The sequence below is a fragment of the Nylanderia fulva genome, unplaced genomic scaffold (genome assembly GCF_048542155.1).
Source record: "Nylanderia fulva isolate GAGA-0341 unplaced genomic scaffold, ASM4854215v1 Scaffold280, whole genome shotgun sequence".
NCBI lineage: Eukaryota > Metazoa > Arthropoda > Insecta > Hymenoptera > Formicidae > Nylanderia > Nylanderia fulva.
The window spans coordinates 67,913-81,607 of record NW_028190348.1 but is presented as its reverse complement, the minus strand read 5'-3'; the positions used below and the strand labels follow the sequence as shown (position 1 = coordinate 81,607).

The following is a 13,695-nucleotide window of genomic DNA, read 5'->3' as shown; positions in this document are numbered from 1 at the left end:
TTACTCTCGCTGCAAATTTAAGGGGAAAGGCTCGGTCCGTTTTAAGAATTGACGAGTGAAGAATTAACGTTCGCAGAATTAAAATCAAAATTAGAGTTACTTTTTGAAGACGGAAACTTGACGCAAAACTATTATTATCTTTTTACGACACGGAAACAAAAATATGGAGAGGATTTCGCTTCCTTTGGAGCCGAACTAGAGAGACTGTCGCGTCTGGCTTACCCCGAATGTCCATATGCGGTCCGCGATAAAATAGCATGCGCGCAATTTGTCTTGCATTAATAGACGGGTTTGTCAAAAGAACCCTTCAACTGGAGGGAATTACATCCTTAAATTTGGCTATAGAAAGAGCTAAGGCCATAAAAATAATTCAGGGGGATAATTTTGAAAGAAAAAGAGACAATTTTAGTAATAAAGGAAATTACGGCGAAATAAGTCAAAATTATCAAAAGGGAGAGAGGAGCGACGCGCGAACCGATTCCGAAAAAAACAAAAGCGAACGGTTTAACTCGAAAGGGAAAGCGCAAGCGAACAACTTTTCGGCCAAAGAGAAAGAATGTTGGTCTTGCGGGAAGATTGGGCATTTGCGTTTTCAATGTCCTGAGGCGAAGGAAAACTAGAGGTAGTTGAATTTTTCGGGGAAAATTCAATTCTTACAGAAAACGCCCCGACGTCCAATTTTGTTGATCTCATTGATTGTAGTGTTAGAAGGACTTTCTCTATTGTAAAGAAATTCAACGATGTGGTGTACTGCATTCAGAAGACACCCAGACATCCGAAGAAAGTAGTGCATGCAGATAGATTAGCTCCATTTTTAGATAGAAATATTGATTGTTAATTAAAAATAGTACAAAACTCAAATAAAGGTTGCTAGGGATTGGAGAGTTGTGTTTGTGTAAATATTTGTAAGCGCATTTTTTTGAATTTATTCTGCGTAAGGAATGTTTTCTTTTCTAGTTGGAAATTTTTAAGAAGAGGCTTGCCTGAGTTTTCGTTACGAGAAAATTCTCTGAGGAAGTTCCTGCGACCATTACTCATCGAGGGCAACTGGCTCCTTTCAATTGAGAAGATCGTCTCATCTTCAGAAGATTGGTCATTTGGTTCATTACGTTGAAGACTGTCCCTCTCGTGGTTTTTGATCCGTGGTTTTCCCACGAGACTGAGGGCAAATGCCGGGACAGAGACTTAGGGTGTTCACGAGGAACGTTGGGTCCACGGAAGATATTCCCCCCCTTTGTCTGAAGATTCATGGACCATTTCGTTGTCCTTCCGGAAGACGGCGAGTATAGTGAAACCGCGAAGACAGCAGGGATACCTTCTATCAACTCGACTGTTATAGAAAAAAATCTGGCCAATTTTTTTAAAAAGAACAGTTCGAGTACGGAGAGGAGGAGGGCGAAGCTCGGTAACCTGTAGCAGCAGCTAAGGGAGAGCAGGATTCGTCCGGACAATGTAGACGCAAAAAGAGAGGGAACAGGCGTTTCGTTCGGTAACCTGTAGCAGCAGCTAAGGGAGAGCGGAGTATCGTTGGTGCCCTGATAGCAGCGTCAGAGTCCTGGGTCTTCAATCTCCGTGAGAATTGTCGGGACGACAATTTTGAAGACGGGGGGCAGTGTTGCGCCCCCGTGTTACGCCTCTGGATCTACATCTTTGTATCGGGTGATACTTTTCGCGGGATCAACTCTTTACGCTTCCAGGAGATCGTCGTCAAGGGAGTTGTTGTTAAACAACTAAGGGTCTTCTTCTGTTTTCGGGAGACATGACAGATTTGGTCTAGCGGTCGCATCGTGCGGACGTTTTCCGAGACCGGAGCTTCTTTGCATTACGAATGCACTATTTGTTATATTTCATTGGTTTCGTGTATTGGATCCTCATATTAAAGTTCATTTCCCTATTACGCGAGTGTCTTTATTTCGCGCGCGAGTGAGAGTGACCGTGTGTGAGTGACTGAGCGAGAGGCGTCCGGAGGACGCAACAATATTAAATATTCATATTAAAAAATACTTCAAATATTCACATATTATAATTCAATTTTTTCGGCAATCGTATATCGCCACATTTTATCATTTGGCTCTAACGCCTATTTTCTTCCCTTTAATCGTATAAGTGTTTAATCAAATATCCGAAAAATAAATAAAAAATTCAATACATACAATAATTATTTTTGAAACATTTAATTGTATTTCGAACGCTGCTATAATTTACATATATATTAAATTTTTATTGTCACAGATCAACATGTGAGCAACAATTCCGTCGCTGCGCATCGACCAATGAACGAATTATTTTTATATTTATATTATATAATAATCATTAATATAATTATTAGAATGTTGTTATATAGTATTAGATTTTACATAATATATTTATTTTACATAATATTACTTTATAAATGAAGTGATGTTATAATTACTTTCTTGTTATTTAATCGTGTGTAAATGCATTTCATTGAAATATCTTTGACACAATATTGTTTTTTAATGCTAGTTTTACGAACGTACATTATACCAACTTTGTGTGATGGCATAGGATAATCAAATATGTCACGATAAAATACTAATTGTTTTCCTTCGATTATCGGAGAACCGACAGAAATATTATTAATCAATTGGATGAAAATACTATTTATTATTATAATATCACCATTCTTCATAATTGCGACATTATTAGGGTGAGAAGTTGTAAATGTAAAATTTTTTATTTTAACACTAGACAATATTATTTTATCACTAGTTGTTTCCACACGATATCCTATCGGTACATCTGTACGTTTTTTAACAGTATAGAAAAATGGATAATGGTATTTTATGAATGGGTCGTGTCCTTCTTGTATTTCATGTAAACGTCTTGTTATTTGCGGAATAATATGGGGCGTATTTCTAATAAGTTTTTTTAAGAATCCAATATAATCCCCTCGAAAGTAAATGCCGAAAATTTAAATAAAGGATCTTTTATATGCATGACGTCATCTGCAATATGAATCAAATTGTGAATAGTAATTGTTAGCAAATTTTCATTATAATAAGTTGGCATTAACTTAACAAACTTTTGTAACAAAATTTTAGCATATTGAGCACATTGTAAAGCCAATCTTTCACTTGATAAAATACGACATGATGCATAAAGCAGCATAAAATGTCGATAGGTATCGTGTGGTAATATAGAACGAAGAAATAAGCCACTACAGTACAATAAAAAAAATCTAAATTGAGTCGCTTTCCAATTGCCAATATCAAGGAGATCAAAATTTTTTCTTTGAAATTCCATTGGAATATCGCGTGATGGAATTTAATAAATTTTGCAAAAGTGTGACGTTACGTAAATCAATTCTATGATGCCGATCACCATGAAGAAATTCCTGCAACAAATATTTTAAAACTCCTAGACAAAGTAGATGCATAGGATCTAATACAACTGATTAAACAATATCTAATCCTATAATTATAAATTTAACGTATAAGACGGGCAACAAGAGCCAAATCGCGGATGACAATGCGTTATCCTACGTTAGAATTAAATACCGGTGCACAAGGCACCAAATTTTTACTTGGACACGGCCAAGATTTTAAATATGAAATAATCTCATATTTTGAGATTTAATTTCAATACCCCTTTTAACCCCCCTACGGAAAATAAATAAATGAATGCAAGAGAAAAATATAATCCTATAATGTTTAGTAATGGTGACACTTCTTTGGTGGAATGATGCTTCAATTGTCGCTTATTTCTAAAAGATTCGTCCGTACGTTCTATATAATGTACTATATGCCCTTATACACTCTTTTTCCTTGCACTGTCTTTTCTTTTATCTCGCAGCGTTTGCACGCAAAAAAAACACCGTGTCCTTTACAACGTTTAATAAACGCACGCGCAGGTGTATCGCACACAAAAGCTTTAATGTTGAAATTGTAATGAGAGTTCTCAATATTTACATCATTTATAATTAAATTATTTACTTCGCCAACAAAATCGTCTAAAAACTCATTAACTGGAATTGGTTTTGACTCACCATAATACAAACCAATAAGAAATGGTTTAGCTTCATATTCGCGGTGGTATACTAAACCTAATACAGTCCAAATATGTTTTTTCGAACTTTGGTGAATGGATGCACCATCAATGTTTATCATTAATAATATCTCTTTCTCGGTATAAATATCGGAAGATTCTTTAATCGGAAGTATCTTTAATATTAAAATAAATGAATTCTCCGTATCTTCCGTTACTATTCAACATTGAACGAATATTAGTTTTTGCTGCGTTGGTCCCTAATAAAGTTTTACTACTTTTAGGAAGACTTAAATGACCTTTATTTTTCAATATTAGTAATAGTTCGTCTATGCATTTATGTGTTAATGATATCACATTTTGAAGGGCCTACGTACTAATTTTTGTATTAATGTTTTTTTGTAATAATTCATTACGTAAATCTTCAAATAAAATCGACGGTGCATCTTCATTATTTGAATTTGAACTTGAATTTGACAAATCTTCTATCTCTCTTGAAGCATCAAAAATGCTGTCATTGGAAGTTTGTTGGAAGTTGTCGTTGGATAGAGCACGGCTTGAAGATACGTCAACATTATATTGTTCAGATCGTTCTAAAGCTTGTTGTACATTATCATTATGTTCTATAAAACATGAAATAAAATGCATTTTAAAATGCAATTTTTTGCATTTTTTTCTCTGTAACTCCTTTGCAGGTATATTAAACTATCTAAGCCAAATCATCAAAACACAATAAATTATAATTATATATTATTTAAAAAAATACCAATAACAAAACGCGGCGCTCAAGAGTAAAGTGCATTAAAAAATTAGTTGCTCGCATTATTATAGCATCAGAATATTCCCTGAATTATTTGCTCTCAAGATATCAAGGTTTTGAATTTTTTGCTGGCAAAATAAGTTTAAGAAAATAATGTTTTACTTGTATAATGAAGAAAACATAAATTTTCAAATTTATTTTGCGAGCAAAAAATTCAGGAAAAATTTTCTACATTACAGTTAGAGAATAATTCGAGTTTGATTTCATTGGATGTTGTGTCACTCTTTACTAATATACCGGTAGACTTAGTATTGGAAGGTTTATTTGAGAGATGGCAATTCATCACTGATAATTGCAGTTTTAGTAAATCGGAGTTTTTAAATGGCTTAGTCTATTATTAAACTCTATATTTTTTACTTTTAACGATACTATATACAAACAAACTTATGGAACTCCGATGGGTTCCCCTCTTTCTCCCATAGTCGCCAATGTAGTGTTACAAGATTTGGAATCCAAAGCTCTAAATTTACTTAACTATAAACCGGTTTTTTTCCATAGATATGTAGATGACCTTATTTTGTCAGTATCTAATAAATATATTAAACATACGTTAAATACTTTTAATTCGTTACACTCATGTATACAATTTACAATTGAAAAAGAAAAAAACCATAGTTTGAGTTTCTTGGACATTAAGTTAATATCAAAAGATAATAAAATTATATGTGATTGGTTTAGAAAGCCTACGTTTTTTGGAAGGTATTTGAATTTTCTTTCGCAACATTCTATATGTCAAAAAAGAGACACAATTATCGGTCTGATTGATAGGGTAGGTTTTTTGCTCGCAAAATAAATTTAAAAATTTATGTTTTCTTCATTATACAAGTAAAACATTAATTTTTTAAATTTATTTCGCCAGCAAAAAATTCGAAACCTTGATATCTTGAGAGCAAATAATTCAAGGAATATTCTGATGCTATAATTTTATTATCACATCCTTCATTTCATCAGAAAAATATAGAAATGATTATTAACATCCTAATAAATAATAATTATCCTGTAAAATTCATATTTGACACAATTAACGATAGACTAAAAACTCTAATTTATACTAGAAATAATATTAAAAACAACAGTCTAAATCAGTCAAATAACTCTTCTTTGTTTTTTACTGTACCTTATTTACCGAATATTACAGAACAATTGATAGGTATTACAAAAAAGCTGACACTAGACTCTCTTATGTAAGCATGAATAAATTAGGGAAATTTATAAAAACACATAAAAATAAAATACCTAAAGGAGCGAATACTAATGTAGCATACAAAATTAACTGTAAAAATTGTGATGCCTCATATGTGGGTCAGACTAACAGAAAATTGAATACTAGGATAACGGAACATAAAAAACAAATCAACAGAAAATGTTCTAATAAATCAGTTGTTACTGATCATAGATTAGAGTTCTCCCATGATTTTGACTAGGGTGAAGTAAAAATTTTAGATAAAGAACCGTATTATAATAAAAGACTAATATCGGAAATGTTATATATAAAAAGACAAGCTAATGGATTGAATCTACAAAATAATACTGAATTTTTGCCTGATATATATAATAACATTATAGAGTCTCTGCCAAAATTATCAGGGTTTATAAACAAACCTTGATATAAAAAAGGTGAAACACTGAGTTACTATTTCATTTGAGATCTGAGAGTTGTGACGGTTAAACGTTCTGTTTTTGTCTTCAGTAAAAAACTTTGTTAAAAAGACGTCGGATCTGATACTTGAAACTTTTGTAAAATAATTACCAATTTATATATATAAAAAACTAAGAAGTCACCAGTCGATAATTAAAAATGGTAATAATTTCGTCAACCATATCTGGCTATAAATACTATTTATTAAACTTTACGACGTTTCGGCCATGGGTTTCGGTTCTTATCAAGTGCTATAAACAATTAATATATAATTAAATTAATAATATTACAGATTAATACAAATTAGGTGTTTAAATATTAATATAGCAACCTACTTAATACCGCATTATTGTAATAACACTACTTGTTTGATCTTAGGTCATGACGTGATGTAATGTCATGATAATGTGTTACGAACTAACTATATTAATATGTCAATACGGAATTATTTATATATTAGATCAGACTAAACGACCTTTATTAATTTTTCGTAGACATTGTTTAGATTGTCAGTATCTTTTTGTAAGTTAATATTATTGTCAAATTTCTTGATGAAAAACATCTCCGCTATTTCTCGTTTTCTAACATATTTTTCATGATGTAAAATTTCGGGCGAAGACCAATTGAAATCATGTCGCATATCAATTTTATGATTAGTAATGACCGAAAAATTACTACTGTGTACCTTGATGTTATTAAAATGTTCCTTTACACGTGTGCCTAATTGTCGTTTAGTTTGACCTATATATGATGCAGGACAATTTTCGCAATTAATTCTATACACTACTTTTGGTTTTTCTTTTAAAGGTATAGGGTCTTTTACACGTTTAATTAAAGAAGTTAATTTCTTCGGTATACTGTAAACGCTTTGCATACCCGTAGTTTGTAATAATCCCGTAAAATCATCGCTGAGTTCTTTGACATAAGGTAATTTTATAACATAATCAAATTTTGCACTGCCTAAATTATTGTTATTATTAATATAATCATCGTTGTTTCGTGTACTAAGTAATTTTAATCTGTTTTTTACAAACTTATTGACAATGTCCGAAGGAAAACCATTGTTCATCAATATCGTTTTTACTTTGAGGATGTTCGCTTGATAAAAACATTCATTAAATAGCATCACCGCATGATCAACTAAACTGAAAATAGTATTTTTTTTATATTTAAACGGATGATTGGAATAATAATTAATATATCTGCCTGAACTTGTGGGCCTCAAAAACCAATTAGTTAATAAATTGCCATTTTTCCTAATTACTGTAGTGTTTAAGAAATTAATCATGTTATCATTTTCAATCTCATGCGTGAACAACTTTAATCTTGGATGATAATTATTAAAAGTTGACAAAATTTCATCAACACACCCCTGAGGGATTAATTGTGAAAATGTCATCCACGTATCTAAAAAACGGCATAGTTTCGAAACCCAACATTTCCAGACACTCAGTCTCTAGATCATCCATCACCATATCAGCTAATATTGGTGAAAGCGGAGACCCCATAGGACTACCATAAATTTGTTCATAATATTGACCGTTAAAAACAAAACTAGTCGAATCCATGATAAATTCGATCACATATAAAAATTGAGAGAGGTTGAAAGTCGTATTGATCATGATGTCATTCTATCTCTTTTCTACTCCCTTGATTATTAATTCCTTAGGGATATTCGTAAACAAGGAAGCAACGTCTAACAATATTAATAATTCCTCGTTCTTAATTGACATGTTATTAATGCTCTTCACAAAGGACCAACTGTCCTTAACATATGATCTTGGTTTCTTAATAGATTTACTCAGTATATCATGTATGTAAGTCGACAAGTTATATAATGGACTACATAAAGATGACACTATGATACGCAATGGAAAGTCAATTTTGTGAATTTTCGGTAACCCATAACAACGTGGTAAATTACCATTAGTTGTGTTTAAAAAATTATAAGTATATATGTCTATGAGTTTGTTATATCCCCCAAAGATATAGATATAACTATTAAAAGGTAATTAGTATTAAGAAATGAGTACTCGTATTACATCCGCAATTACGACAGACACTGACCGCGTTAAAAAACGCATACGATGCGAGGTATACGCGGAATCAGAATTACGACAGATAATGACCGCGTTAAAAACGCATACAATGCGAGATATACGCGGAACAGAACTTGGTCAACGTGCAAGCAAAGCAGAAGGACTTTGAATCTGCTTCGCTTGCACCTAGATTCTCGACCGGGGAAACCTGTTGCCAGGCACCCCTTCCGATCGGGAAAACTTCAAAAAACAACATTATAAAAAGAGAGTAGAGACGCGCCAACTCGCTCAGTCACAGACACAAACAATCGCTCTAAACACGATTTTGCTAACCGCGCGCGCGCTTAGCATTGACTCGCAGTTGTGCGCGATACGCGGAGTGATAGAAAGTCAGTGCCGCACACCCAGTAAAGCTTCAGTGTAGTATTGGTGAAATAAATAAAGGCCAAGTGGTTGAATTTGAATAAAGATTTTTAATAAGAAAAGTGCAGTGCATTTTCTTCAAACACCCGAACAAGTCCTGACGCCCCGGATTCCCATCCCAATTTGGTGCGACCCCCTGGTGTCTCTCCCGAGGCACACAACAAGTTTATTATCAAGCCATGATTTAATAAGAACATGCATTTTATTAGTTAATTTTTTAACCGGATTTTTGTCTACTTTTCTATAAGTAGATTCATCATTAAGTAACCCTTCCATTTTTCTTATGTAGTCCATTTTTCCAAGAATGACAGTCGTTTGTCCTTTGTCAGCTTTTGTCACAATAATGTCATCGTTAACTTTTAAAAAATTTTTTGCTTCCCCGAAACTTCTAAGAATATATTTATCTATATGATTAATGTGCTTTTTTTGTACATAAAAAATTGTGAATAGAATTTGCTACCGAGATACGAGTTGTTTCACGTAGATTCGCAGGAATACGATTAATACACACTTCTAGATTTTTGACTATCTCAAGTGCAGTATCAATATGGTCCGCCTTGCAGTCTTGTTGTATTGGTAAACCAAAACTATCGCCAAGACTCAATAAGTCGCGTACATTGTCCGGTATTACTTTGTTACTGAGGTTGATAATCCATTTAGAATTATCCATGTTAGCAAACGGATTCACAATTACATTATGTTTACGTAACAATCTGTTAAATTTGTTGATTAATTTGTTTTTTGTTATATGTTTAAACGTCAAAATTCTGTCCCTGTTAAGTTCCAAAAAATTCTTTACTAGCTCATAAGGTAACCAGTCAAAAAGTGTACGTTTTATATTTGCTATCGTCTTATGTAAGTATTTAAGGTTGGCATTGATATCTTTTATTTTAAGTCTCAATAATCTAAGTTTGTAATGTTTAGTATTACGCTCGAACGTTAGACGCATATTGACGCTGTACCAACTAATTGCGTTTCTCAAATTGTCGATGTGTGATGGTAAAATATCGTAAGTTCTACAGCGTAACAAGAATATTAGTTGTTGATTGCAAGTAATGATCCTCTTCTTTGTCTTAATCTAAGATTTCAAGAGGGTCGTGTAATAATTGCCGAACCGTGTGGAAATTATACGAAAAAAACTTATGTTTCGGCCAAGCTTCATGATTAGGTCCAGGAGAATATTAAATTATATATATAAAGAACTAAGAAGTCACCAGTCGATAATTAAAAATTGTAATAATTTCGTCAACCATATCTGGCTATAAATACTATTTATTAAACTTTACGACGTTTCGGCCATGGGTTTCGGCCCTTATCAAGTGCTATAAACAATTGATATATAATTAAATTAATAATATTACAGATTAATACAAATTAGGTGTTTGAATATTAATATACCAACCTACTTAATACCGCATTATTGTAATAACACTACTTGTTTGATCTTAGGTCATGACGTGCTGTACTGTCATGATAATGTGTTACGAACTAACTATTTTCGTAGACATTGTTTAGATTGTCAGTATTTTTTTGTAAGTTAATATTATTGTCAAATTTCTTGATGAAAAACATCTCCGCTATTTCTCGTTTTCTAACATATTTTTCATGATGTAAAATTTCGGGCAAAGACCAATTGAAATCATGTCGCATATCAATTTTATGATTAGTAATGACCGAAAAATTACTACTGTGTACCTTGATGTTATTAAAATGTTCCTTTACACGTGTGCCTAATTGTCGTTCAGTTTGACCTATATATGATGCAGGACAATTTTCGCAATTAATTCTATACACTACTTCTGTTTTTTCTTTTAAAGGTATAGGGTCTTTTACACGTTTAATTAAAGAAGTTAATTTCTTCGGTATACTGTAAACGCTTTGCATATCCGTTTTCACAATTATCCCTCAGGGGTGTGTTGATGAAATTTTGTCAACTTTTAATAATTATCATCCAAGATTAAAGTTGTTCACGCATGAGATTGAAAATAATAACATAATTAATTTCTTAAACACTACAGTAATTAGGAAAAATGGCAATTTATTAACTAATTGGTTTTTGAGGCCCACAAGTTCAGGCAGATATATTAATTATTATTCCAATTATCCGTTTAAATATAAAAAGAATACTATTTTCAGTTTAGTTGATCATGCGGTGATGATATTTAATGAATGTTATTATCAAGCGAACATCCTCAAAGTAAAAACGATATTGATGAACAATGGTTTTCCTTCGGACATTGTCAATAAGTTTGTAAAAAACAGATTAAAATTACTTAGTACACGAAACAACGATGATTATATTAATAATAACAATAATTTAGGCAGTGCGAAATTTGATCATGTTATAAAATTACCTTATGTCAAAGAACTCAGCGATGATTTTACGGGATTATTACAAACTACGGGTATGCAAAGCGTTTACAGTATACCGAAGAAATTAACTTCTTTAATTAAACGTGTAAAAGACCCTATACCTTTAAAAGAAAAAACAGAAGTAGTGTATAGAATTAATTGCGAAAATTGTCCTGCATCATATATAGGTCAAACTAAACGACAATTAGGCACACGTGTAAAGGAACATTTTAATAACATCAAGGTACACAGTAGTAATTTTTCGGTCATTACTAATCATAAAATTGATATGCAACATGATTTCAATTGGTCTTCGCCCGAAATTTTACATCATGAAAAATATGTTAGAAAACGAGAAATAGCGGAGATGTTTTTCATCAAGAAATTTGACAATAATATTAACTTACAAAAAGATACTGACAATCTAAACAATGTCTACGAAAAATTAATAAAGGTCGTTTAGTCTGATCTAGTATATAAATAGTTCCGTATTGACATATTAATATAGTCAACAAAGTGATAAATATAAGGCCAACTTATCGAGCTGAATATTCGAGATGTTCAGTCAACTACCATTTATTACATGTATAAATTATAAAACTACAGTCATTATATTATATTAAAACTAACGCAAATTAACGCAAATTACAATCATTCTATAAACGTTTCGACCGCACGCGGTCTTCTTCAGTATAATTATTGAAAAATAAATTCTTACAATTCACATGATATCGAAATTTAATTATAGTTATTCAGAATCGAGAGTTTTTGAGCAATTAACGCGTGTTTCAATCCGTCCTGTCCAACAATGTTCGCCTCGATATGATCTCTGATTTTGTTCAGATCTCGGATGATTTCATCGTTAATATGCGAGAAATTAACCCGTACCGTAGGCGCTGCGATTAATAAGAAATTACCTATCAACGTATGTCCAAATTATAATATATATCCCCTACAATTGGTAGTATGCTTACCTATCATCGTTCTTCTTGACAATTTTGCTACTTATTAACAGTTATTAAGGATGACCCTTAACAAACAACAATACAGTTTAATTGGGACAATGTTAAGATCATGGACAACGAAAATAATTATTATAAAAGACTCATTTCTGAGATGCTACATATCAAGGAACAAAAAAATGGACTAAATTTAAACAAAGATACTGAGTTACTTAGCGAGTCGTATTTTGATATTTTGGATATATTAGCGAACAATAAATAATAATAGGACAAATAGGACATTAACGAGTAAAACATAGATATTAGATCATATATAAACACGCACGCTCTCCGATCAAGTAGAGTTTAAAATGAGCTGTCTTTCTGTATTGTTGTTTGTTAAGTGTCATCCTTAATAACTGTTAATAAGTAGCAAAATTGTCAAGAAGAACGATGATAGGTAAGCATACTACCAATTGTAGGGGATATATATTATAATTTGGACATACGTTGATAGGTAATTTCTTATTAATCGCAGCGCCTACGGTACGGGTTAATTTCTCGCATATTAACGATGAAATCATCCGAGATCTGAACAAAATCAGAGATCATATCGAGGCGAACATTGTTGGACAGGACGGATTGAAACACGCGTTAATTGCTCAAAAACTCTCGATTCTGAATAACTATAATTAAATTTCGATATCATGTGAATTGTAAGAATTTATTTTTCAATAATTATACTGAAGAAGACCGCGTGCGGTCGAAACGTTTATAGAATGATTGTAATTTGCGTTAATTTGCGTTAGTTTTAATATAATATAATGACTGTAGTTTTATAATTTATACATGTAATAAATGGTAGTTGACTGAACATCTCGAATATTCAGCTCGATAAGTTGGCCTTATATTTATCACTTTGTTTTCAATACACGAGCGACAATTTATATTAATTTATTTTTAATATAGTCAGTTCGTAACACATTATCATGACAGTACATCATGTCATGACCTAAGATCAAACAAGTAGTGTTATTACAATAATGCGGTATTAAGTAGGTTGGTATATTAATATTTAAACACCTAATTTGTATTAATCTGTAATATTATTATTTTAATTATATATCAATTGTTTATAGCACTTGATAAGGGCCGAAACCCATGGCCAAAACGTCGTAAAGTTTAATAAATAGTATTCATAGCCAGATATGGTTGACGAAAGTATTACCATTTTTAATTACCAATTTGTTTGAGTGAGTGTGCAGAGCATTTTACTTGTCAGATTATAATGAATAATCGGATATTGTTTATATAGATCTCAATTTAATGTTTAACAACATTTCATCATAAGGATTCAATCAAGATATCTCCCTTGACCAGTAAATCAGGAAGTCTATACTCATAAGTGATTGCATGGTACGGTCGCTCGAACTCAGTATGTATCAGTAATGGTGATTGTCATACACGATGACT

The 13,695-nt window shown here is 32.1% G+C and overlaps 1 pseudogene; it reads right to left on the bottom strand.

Annotated features, from left to right (window-relative positions):
- Positions 1-2,729: 2,729 nt before the first annotated feature.
- On the bottom strand, positions 2,730-9,599 carry LOC146722725 (uncharacterized; annotated as a pseudogene).
- Between the last annotated feature and the right edge of the window lie 4,096 nt (positions 9,600-13,695).